Here is a 9,566-nt window from a genome sequence, read left to right as displayed (position 1 = left end):
TTTATTTATTTTTAGAGAGAGGGGAGGGAGAAAGCAGGAGAGAAACATCAATGAGTGGCTGCCTCTTGCGCACCCCCTACTGGGGACCTGGCCAGCAACCCAGGCGTGTGTCTGGACTGGGAATTGAACTGGTGACTCTTTGGTTTGCAGGCCGGGTTGACTTCACTGAGCCACACCAGCCAGGGTGCCCTTTTTGGTTCTTATGCTAATGATAAGCATAGGCACTATCATCTGATAGGCACTGTCAGTCATATGCTAGGTACTGAGCTGAGTTCTTCACATGCATTTTTTCATTCATTCACACCATAAGCCTATGAGGCAGGCACTTAACTCTTATGGTCCCCATGTTTCAGGGCACAATACTAAGGCCCCGGAAAGGGAAATGACTTGTCCCACAAAGGGAAATTGACTTGGCCTGGGCCGGATGTGCAGTAAGTACCAGAGTGAGATTTAAACTCAGCTCCACGTGACTGCAAAGAATCTCCAAAATGATCTTCCCACCACACACTCTCATGAATTGGGAGGCCCCCTGTTTTCTCCATTTAAGGACATGAAACACCAGAGCCTGCAGAGAAGTTCTGACTGTAGGGCTGGTGAGGCCAGTTTAAGCCTTTCAGGCTGGCTGCTGCCTCTTCCCTATAGACCTTTGAGAGTAAGGGAGGTCTCCACCAGAGCTATGTGGGATGGAAAGCTGTCTAGAGGTGGGGGTATGGGTCAGTAGGGGTAGGGGTGGGAGGAGGAAAGGATAAAAGAAGGAAGTGGACAGGAGAGATTTCTAAGGAATCAGTGAAACATAGTAGCTCACAGTTAATAGCACTTTACCACACGTCAGGCACTGCTCTAAGCACTTTATATATATTTACTCATTTAATCATCAGAGCAAACCTACGAGGTGTGGTCCATTTTATCCTTGGTTTATAAAAAAGGAAACTGAGGCAAAAAGGTTAAATAACTTGTCTAATGTTTCACAACTAAAATATATTGAAATTGTGGTTTGAGTCCCTGCCAAGTAGCTCAGTTGGTTAGAGCATTGTCCAAATACACCAAGGTTGTATGTTCAATCTCTGCTCAGGGCACATACAATAATCAACCAATTGATGCATTAATAAGTGGAACAACAGCCCTGGCTGGTGTGGCTCAGGGGATTGAGTGCCAGCCTGTAAACCAAAGGGTCACAGGTTCAATTCCCAGTTCGGGCACATGCCTGGGTTGTGGGCCAGGTCCCTGGTAGGGGGCATGGGAGAGGCAACCACACATTGATCTTTCTTTCTTTCTTTCTTTCTTTCTTTCTTTCTTTCTTTCTTTCTTTCTTTCTTTCTTTTCTTTTTCTTTTTCTCTTTCTCTTTCTTTCTTTCTTTCTTTCTTTCTCCCTCCCTCCCCCCTCTAAAAATAAATAAATAAAATAGATTTATTTTTAAATGTTAAACATATAAGTGGAACAGCAAATCAATGTTCCTCTTTCTCTCTCAAAAAATTCAATACATTAAAAAAAATTGAGGTTTGAATCAAACAAGTTTAGCTCCAGCCAGCTCCAAGAAATTTGCTTTTCTCTTATTGAACAACCAGTGAAACCCACAGGCGTACTGTGACCTGCACGTTACCCAGTGCAACTTTTGTTAAGGTGCATTATTATGTCCTTTAATCTTCACCAGAGCCACCAGAGTCACATCAGTACCATGTGACAGCAGAGGAAACCCAGTTATGTGGCAGAAGTCAGGTTCAAAGCCAAACCCAGGTCTATCTCACTCACCCCAACACTAAGCAGCTCTGTCTGTGTGTCACCGCCTCGAGAGCTTCTGGATAATTGATAAACCAACTCCTGCCATAATGGGAAAGCTGATAACAGCTGAATGGAGAAGCCCAAATGTGTATCTATTTTAAGATGGATTCCTGGAATCTGAAACCCTTCCCCAGAGAAAAGATTTTGTTAGTTAAAAATCTCATCTTTTGCCCTGGCTGTTGTGGCTCAGTGGATTGAGCGCCGACCTCCGAACCAAAGGGCTGCTGGTTCAATTCCCAGTCAGGTCACATGCCTGGGTTGTGGGCCAGGTCCCCAGTAGGTGACACTGGAGAGGCAGCCCCCCAATGATATTTCCCTTTGTCCCTCCCTTCCCCTCTTTATAAAAATACATAAATAAAATCTTTTAAAAAAATCTTACCATTTAGGGAAAGTCAGACTGCTTAACGGCTCACACCTCTTAGTAAAAATACTAAGAACCCTCTAGATTCTGTGTACACAGGTGTTTGGGGTGGGGGTGATTTCTACATACACTGACATTAGTTCAAGAGGTACTACAAATGAATTAAATACATGTGCAAATTATACGCAAACACATTTAACAGCATTCTTTCAGGAGGACACCAGCAAGCCAACAAAACAAGTACTTTAGCACAGTGAGGACAGTGCTTTCTGTCCTGTTTGTGGCTCAGCTGGGAGGTTCAGGGGCTGGAATTGGCCACAATACCCTGCATGAGAAGATGGAGATGGATTTGTCATCTTGTCCCCAGGAATCTGTACAAGCCACCCTGGAACTCTAAGGTTTAATGTTTTCTCTTCACAGTCACCTGCCTTATGGGTTACTGATACTGTCCCACACCCAAGGACACCACGTGTTAGCGGGAAGAGCCTTCTAGATGACGAGTCAGAAAGACCTAGGCTCTAGTTGAGGTCCTGCTTTGGACTACATCTGTGTTGTCAGGCAACCTATTTGACTTCTCCGAGTATCACTCAGCCCGTCTATAAGGGAAAGAATCAGATGTGATTATCACTGAATTCCCTTCCATTTAGATATTCTGTGGTTTCATGATGAAAGTACCTCCACATTCTCAGTCTTTGAATGTCCTTAATGGATTGGGTCAGAGAGGCATCATCTCCTAAAGGCCTGTTTCAATGCACTGGAGAGCATGTATAGGCGAATCACCTAGAGTAGCTTATTTTGACCTGACTTACTTTGGGGGGCAAGAAATACCAATGTTGCCCTGGCTGGTGTGGCTCAGTGGCTTGAGTGCAGGCCTGTGAACCAAAGGGTCACCGGTTCGATTCCCAGTCAGGGCACAGGCCTGGGTTGCGGGCCAGGTTCCCAATAGGGGGCGCGTGAGAGGCAACCAAACATTGATGGTTCTCTCCATCTCTTTCTCCTTCCTTTCCCCTATGTCTAAAAGTAAATAAATAAAATCTTTCTTAAAAAAAAAAGAAATACCAATGTTGCCTTGTAGGTTCATATCTAACTTTCTCAGCCAGGTCCCTATCTCCTAAAATGGACTTTCCTCTTCAGTTCTCTTCATTTTCCAATGCTTCTATGAGTAATTCAGATCCAGGGCCTAAGAAGGCCTTAGAAGAATTTCTGTGAGGAAGGCCTTCTGTAGCACATTTGGACACATGGTTGGAGGCACCAAGTTCTGTAGCCCTGAAACATGGGCTCTGACTACTCTGGCATCTGGCAATCCATCCATCCATCCATCCACCCATCCATCCCATGCATCCCAACTATTTATCAAGCAGATATGGTGTACCAGACACCATTTTTAGGGGTCAATGGATAAAGGTAGCTTAGTATAGTGAAAGACATCTAAACTGGTAGCTAAGAGCCTGAGCTGAAGGTCTGCCTCTGCAATTTACTACCTGTGTCGCTCTGGACAATTCACCAAAGCTGAGCCTCAGCTTTATCAGCTGTAAAATGGGCTAGAAGGGATGTCATATAGGTGACCACTGTAGAAGATTCCTTCTGGCTGTAACTCCTTCCTTAACAATATAACTAGAGAGACAGTGGAGTGGAATGACAAAGGGCACGGACTCTGGATTCAGGCTGCTGGGCCTAAATTCTTGCTGTACAATTTACTAGCTATCATAAGACCTGGGGCAAATTGCTTAATGCTTGTATGCCCATTCTCCTACATATGGCACATTAATAACTATAGTATCTACCTCAAGGGCATTATAAGACTAATGAGTTTCCATATGCAAAGTGCTTGCAACAGTATCTGGAATGTGATTAGCTATTTTTAAGAGCCTGATCATGCTTCTGGCCACCTGAGCTTGAATCATTAACCCTTATATGGTATGGGGGGAACAGAAACTGGCATAACCTCTAAGATTTAGCAAATGAAGGGGAAGCGCAATATAATTTCCCTCATCAAATGGTTAATACTGATTGATTGTAAAGAGACCTGAAGCTGCCACTTCAAACAGATCCCTCTCTCCCTCCTAAAGGGCACTGGCAATATTGCAATTAAATTTAGGTAATTATCACACTGCCAGTCAGGGGCAAAGCCAATTTTGGAGGTGTCTGTGGGTAGCAGCTGAGCCTTGATTTTCTTCCAGAACACTCTGGGGAAGCTGGGCCTACAATTTGGGACCTTTTCTTTTCCTCATAACCAGAAGCACTTCAGAGTCTCCACCTTAGCTTCTGTGATTACCTACTCCTTCTTCCTACCCATGCTAATCTCCTCCTCAGAATTGACAGGGAGAAGGAAACACTTATTGAGGGCCTACTGTATATTTTGTGCTTTGCATTCATTACCTCATTTAATTTTCACAACAACCCAGAAAGGTATTACTTCTATTTTTTTAAGATTTCACTTATTTTTACAGAGAGGGGAGGAGAAGGAGAAAGAGAGGGAGAGAAACATCAATGTTTCTTTGAACAGTTGCCTTGCATGCCCCTAGCCCGAGACCTAGCCCACAACCCACACACATGCCCTGACCAGGAATTGAACCTGCAACCTTTTGGTTGGCAAGGCAACACCCAACTCACTGAGCCACACCAGCCAGGGCTACTTCCATTTCTATAGCTGAAGAAACTGGGGATCAAAGAGATTAAGGTAACTTTTCCAGGTTACACAGCTCATTAAGTAGCAGAGCTGGAAGTTGAACACAGGTCTTTCCAGCCACTCAATCCCTATCCCTATTTTTTAGGCCTTACCACAGTGGTTTCCATGGACTGCTTGTAGGCTGTTTTCAGTGATGGACCCCTGAGGAAGAGATGCCTAGTTTCCACTAAGTATCACAAGCACATTGGGAGTTAGTGTCCAGGTTAAGAGTGTAGAGTGTCACCCCAGCTGGTGTGGCTCAGTGGACCAAGAGCTAGGCTACAAACCAAAGGGTCACCGGTTTGATTCCCAGTCAGGGCACACACTTGGGTTGTGGGCCAGGTTCCTGGTGAGGGGTGCAAGAGAGGCAACCACACACTGATGTTTCCCCCCCTCTCTTTCTCCTTTCTCCTCTCTAAAAATAAATAAATAAAATCTTTTAAAAAATAATAAAGAGTGTAGAGTGTCATGTTATCAAAATTAGTCTCACAGGAGACAAATCCTAAGACCCCTTTTGTTTGGGAGCCCAGGTTCAAGAAAGGCAGAACAAACTCCAGCACCTCAGGGAGCTCCTGCCTACTTCCCACCCTGAGAAAGCCACTGGTGATTCTCAATAGCGCATAGGGGAGAGTGTTTAGACATGGAGGGAGGGCATTTTCCATCATCACAAAGTCTGGTGAGCTCTGCCAGAATTTACTGGGAGGGGACCAAGGATGCAAAACTCACTAAGATGCAGAAGACTGACCAATGATAAAAAACTCTCTCAACCAACATGCCTGTGGTGTCCCCATTGAAGAACTATTCCCTGGCTGGCATAGCTCAGTGGATTGAGCACAGGCTTGAGAACCAAAGTGTCTCAGGTTTGATTCCCAGCCAGGGTACATTCCTGGGTTGCAGGCCATAACCCCGAGCAACCGCACATTGATGTTTCTCTTTCTCTCTCTATCTCCCTCCCTTCCCTCTCCAAACATAAATAAATAAAATCTTTAAAAAAAAAAAGAAGAACTATTAACGACTATTACACATACATCTCAAAAGGCTAGGGGAGATTTTCGAGACTGACCAAGTGCTCCACTTCCCCAAGTTCCACTTCCTGCAACAGCACTACAAATGCTCTAAGAGTGGCCCTGGCTCTTACTGAACTGCTGTGGGAGTTTTGGGTGGCTGAGGATATTCTGAGAGAGGGGCTGGATGCAGAGGCAACTGCAAGAGTGAACCTAAAGTACAATGGGAATAAGACCATAGAGGAATGTCCAGTCCACTTGGATGCTAAGATCAGAGAGAAAGTCAAGGATAAAAAGTCAGAAAACACAGGATCCATTCTCGGTCACCACCCGGAATAACCTTACTCAATAACCTTGAGAGTTACTTCCCTTCTCTGCATCTCTGACTGCCCAGCCATCCAAAGGGGGGGGGGGGGGAGGAAGCCCTGTTTCCGCTATCGAGAGGATTTACGAGATAGCAGATATATACATGTAAACCCAGGCGCTGTGGAAATGAGGGTTTACTGATGGTCCTAGAGAAGAAAGAAACAGCCAGTGCCTCCTGTTATTCAAAGTCTGTGCTGATGTTCCACGACCCAGTAAGGTCCATCTAGCCTGGGCCAGGCCATTTCAGGATAATACCCTACCCAATACTTCACAAAAACCCCTCCATTTCCCAAATTCCAGTGTGAAACCACCGGTATAGCCTCCCCATACTTCCAAATTAGATGAAAGTACTTCCATTTTCTCTAATGGATGCTCGGTTCTTTTTCCTGTGGGTAATTAACAGGTAGCACACAGCTGAAGAGTAGGGGGTGATGCCTTTCATTAACCAGAAAATTATTTTGTGAAAGTCGGAGCTGCAGAAATTATTCTCCTCCCAACAATCTCCCCAAAAGATGTGCTTTAGTCATTCCGATGTCCACTTCTCCCTCCTTGTGGTTGATTAAACAGCACCATTTCTCTTCTTCTTTGGACTTCAACTTTTAACTCAGGGCACTGCACATGATAGGTGCTCGCCACATATATGCTCATGGATTAACTCACACTACTGGAAACTGAAATTGTAGCAGCAAGGTGAAAGTGTGGCCAGGATGCTAACAAGAGAATGGAGTCCAAGCTGTCGGCTTCATACATAAGGTAACTGGACATGACATGGAATCTGATATACTTTTTTAATTTAAAACTATTGTGCATTAGGTCATGTCACCTTGTTGGACATGGGGAGTTCTCATCTCCTGCTGCGAGAGAAACCACCATCAGAGAAACCATCTTTCAGATCCCGATACTAAGACTGAAATTATTCTCCTAATTTTTAGCAGAGGCCCAAGGAGCCTTTCAGCTTGGCAAACAGCTACTAGCCCAGGGTGACTCTAATTCATGTGTGGAGAGAAAAATGCTACTCTCTGTATAATCCTTGAACTGATTAAAAGCTATAGAAAATTGAAGCTGGCAGGTAGTGTGGGAGGGGGCGGGATTTAGCGGCAAATGTCCTTTTTCTTCGAACGTGTAAACAAAACACTCACTTCTGAAAACCGATCCACCTTCCTAGGAGGCTGGCAGGCCAGCATCTGCCAATCTGAGGCTCTGAGCTGGCACAGGGCACCTTGGGGCTTGTCTCATTGCCACATAACAGCCATTCTCTACTGGGCAGACCATAAAGAAGACTGCTGTGCCTTTGAATTGGCCGATCTGTCCATTATACTGGTTCCTTGCTGAGAACGTACCTTGGCTAGCCTTCTCTGCCCAAACTTGCCCAGCTGGGACAAATACCTCATTCTGCTCACTGCCCATTATGGTCCTGAGGCAAGACACATCAAGCAATGGAGAAAAATTAAAGGAGTTGTAGTCAGTTAGCTGGAGAAAACAAAAGGGAGGAGGGAGAAAGACACGGTGCTTTAGTGAGTTAAAAGTGAGTTTTAGTTATTACAGAAAACTGTTCTCTGTGAAAACAGAAAATGAGGAACTGAACTATAACTACAATTTCAAATATTTAAGTTGTATTTAAAGAATCGCCCTGGCTGGCGTAGCTCAGTGGATTGAGCGTGGGCTGGGAACCAAAGTGTCCCAGGTTCGATTCCCAGCCAGGGTACATGCCTGGGTTGCAAGCCATAACCCCCAGCAACCGCACATTGATGTTTCTCTCTCTCTCTCTCTCTCTCTCTCTATCTCCCTCCCTTCCCTCTCTAAAAATAAATAAATAAAATCTTAAAAAAAGAATCATCTCGGAAATTGAAGCAGGTGATGAGTAAGAGAAACATTTTCCCATTTCCTGTGGACTTGATAGGGAGAGAAGGGACCTGAAAGATCCCCTTCAGCTGCCATCTCATCCAGGTGCATTCGTACACTCTCCCAGTGAGGCCGAAATTTGTCCCCTGTAAAACGGGCACCTGCAAAGACCATTCCAAGGCCTCTTACTCATTCATCTTAAAGTTTAACCTCTCTCAATGTCCAGAAATGGTGCTTTGTATTTATCCCCAATCTTCCGCAATCTGTTTTCTCTTGTTGCAGCCTCTGGAGACAAAGGGCAGTCCGGTCATGCATTTGAAGACCATTTTCCTTTTCTTTTTGAGATTTTATTTATTTATTTTTAGAGAGAGGACAAGGGAGGGAGAAAGAGCGGGAGAGAAACATCAATGTGTGGTTGCCTCTCATGAGCCCCCTACTGGGGACCTAGCCTGCAACCCAGGCATGGGCACTGACTGGGAATCGAACTTGAGACACTTTGGTTCTCAGGCCTGTGCTCAATCCACTGAGCCACACCAGCCAGGGCTGAAGACCATTTTTCAGTCGCCCCACAGTCTCCTCTTCTCCAAGTTAAACCATCTCAGTGAAACCATCTCAGGTCCTTTCATCTTTCTTTGAACATCTCTTTTTTAAAATCTTTCACTGTCTATTTTGTTAAGAGCTTATGTGTTTATTTTCAGAAAGAGAGCAAGAGAGAGAAAGAGAGGGAGAGAAATCTCGATGTGCAAGATATCAGATTTTACTAACGGGAAAATGGAGGTAAAGAAAGGTTCAATACTCGCCACCGTCAGAAAGCTCGTGAGTGGGAGAGCTGAGCGTTGAAGCTGGGTAAATCTTCCTGAGTCCATGTCACCAACCACAGCACTCTACTGCCACTCTGGGTCTGACGTCAGAGCTCAGGGACCAATGAGCACAGAAATGCCTGAGTGAATGCGGAAGCTGACGAGAACAACAACATGTCTTCCGTCTACACAACACTCGCAAGTTTACGTAGCGCTTTCCACACCTGTGGACTCAGTTGGTCCTCACGAGACTGGGCTGAGGGAGGCAGCGCTGCTTGTGTCAAAGGCTACAAGACGGTCTGTCCAAGATGATTGGGGTGTGACCTGGAGGCAAGGGGACATCCTTCCTGCTCCAGTAATGACCTGGAGAGTCAAAACAGATTTCAGCCCTGCCAATTACACGGACCTCTCAAATGAAGGCTACAGATTAGGCTTCTGAGCCCACCGAGCATTGAGCAGGGTTGAACGACTGCTCCCTGGGAGTTTATAGCAAGAAATTTCACAATCCTACTCCATGGTTGCTTGGTATCACTGCAGAGCTATATGAACCCCTCAACCTGTTTCAAGAAGGAAACGTGGAAATAATTATTGTGATGACTAGTCAGCAGGAGTATCTTATTCAGTTCCTCTATAAAAATCACCACACAGTACCAAAACCCAGACAGGAGGGGGTTGTGGTATCTCTGCCTCTATCCTTAGGCCTAACACAGTCTCTCTCTCTCTCTCTCTCTCTCTCTCTCCCCCT

Source organism: Phyllostomus hastatus, unplaced genomic scaffold (genome assembly GCF_019186645.2).
Source record: "Phyllostomus hastatus isolate PE091 unplaced genomic scaffold, TTU_PhHast_1.1 phas_contig_551, whole genome shotgun sequence".
Taxonomy (NCBI): Eukaryota; Metazoa; Chordata; class Mammalia; order Chiroptera; family Phyllostomidae; genus Phyllostomus; species Phyllostomus hastatus.
The sequence above is the reverse complement of the archived record's forward strand: the minus strand, read 5'-3'. Positions refer to the sequence as shown.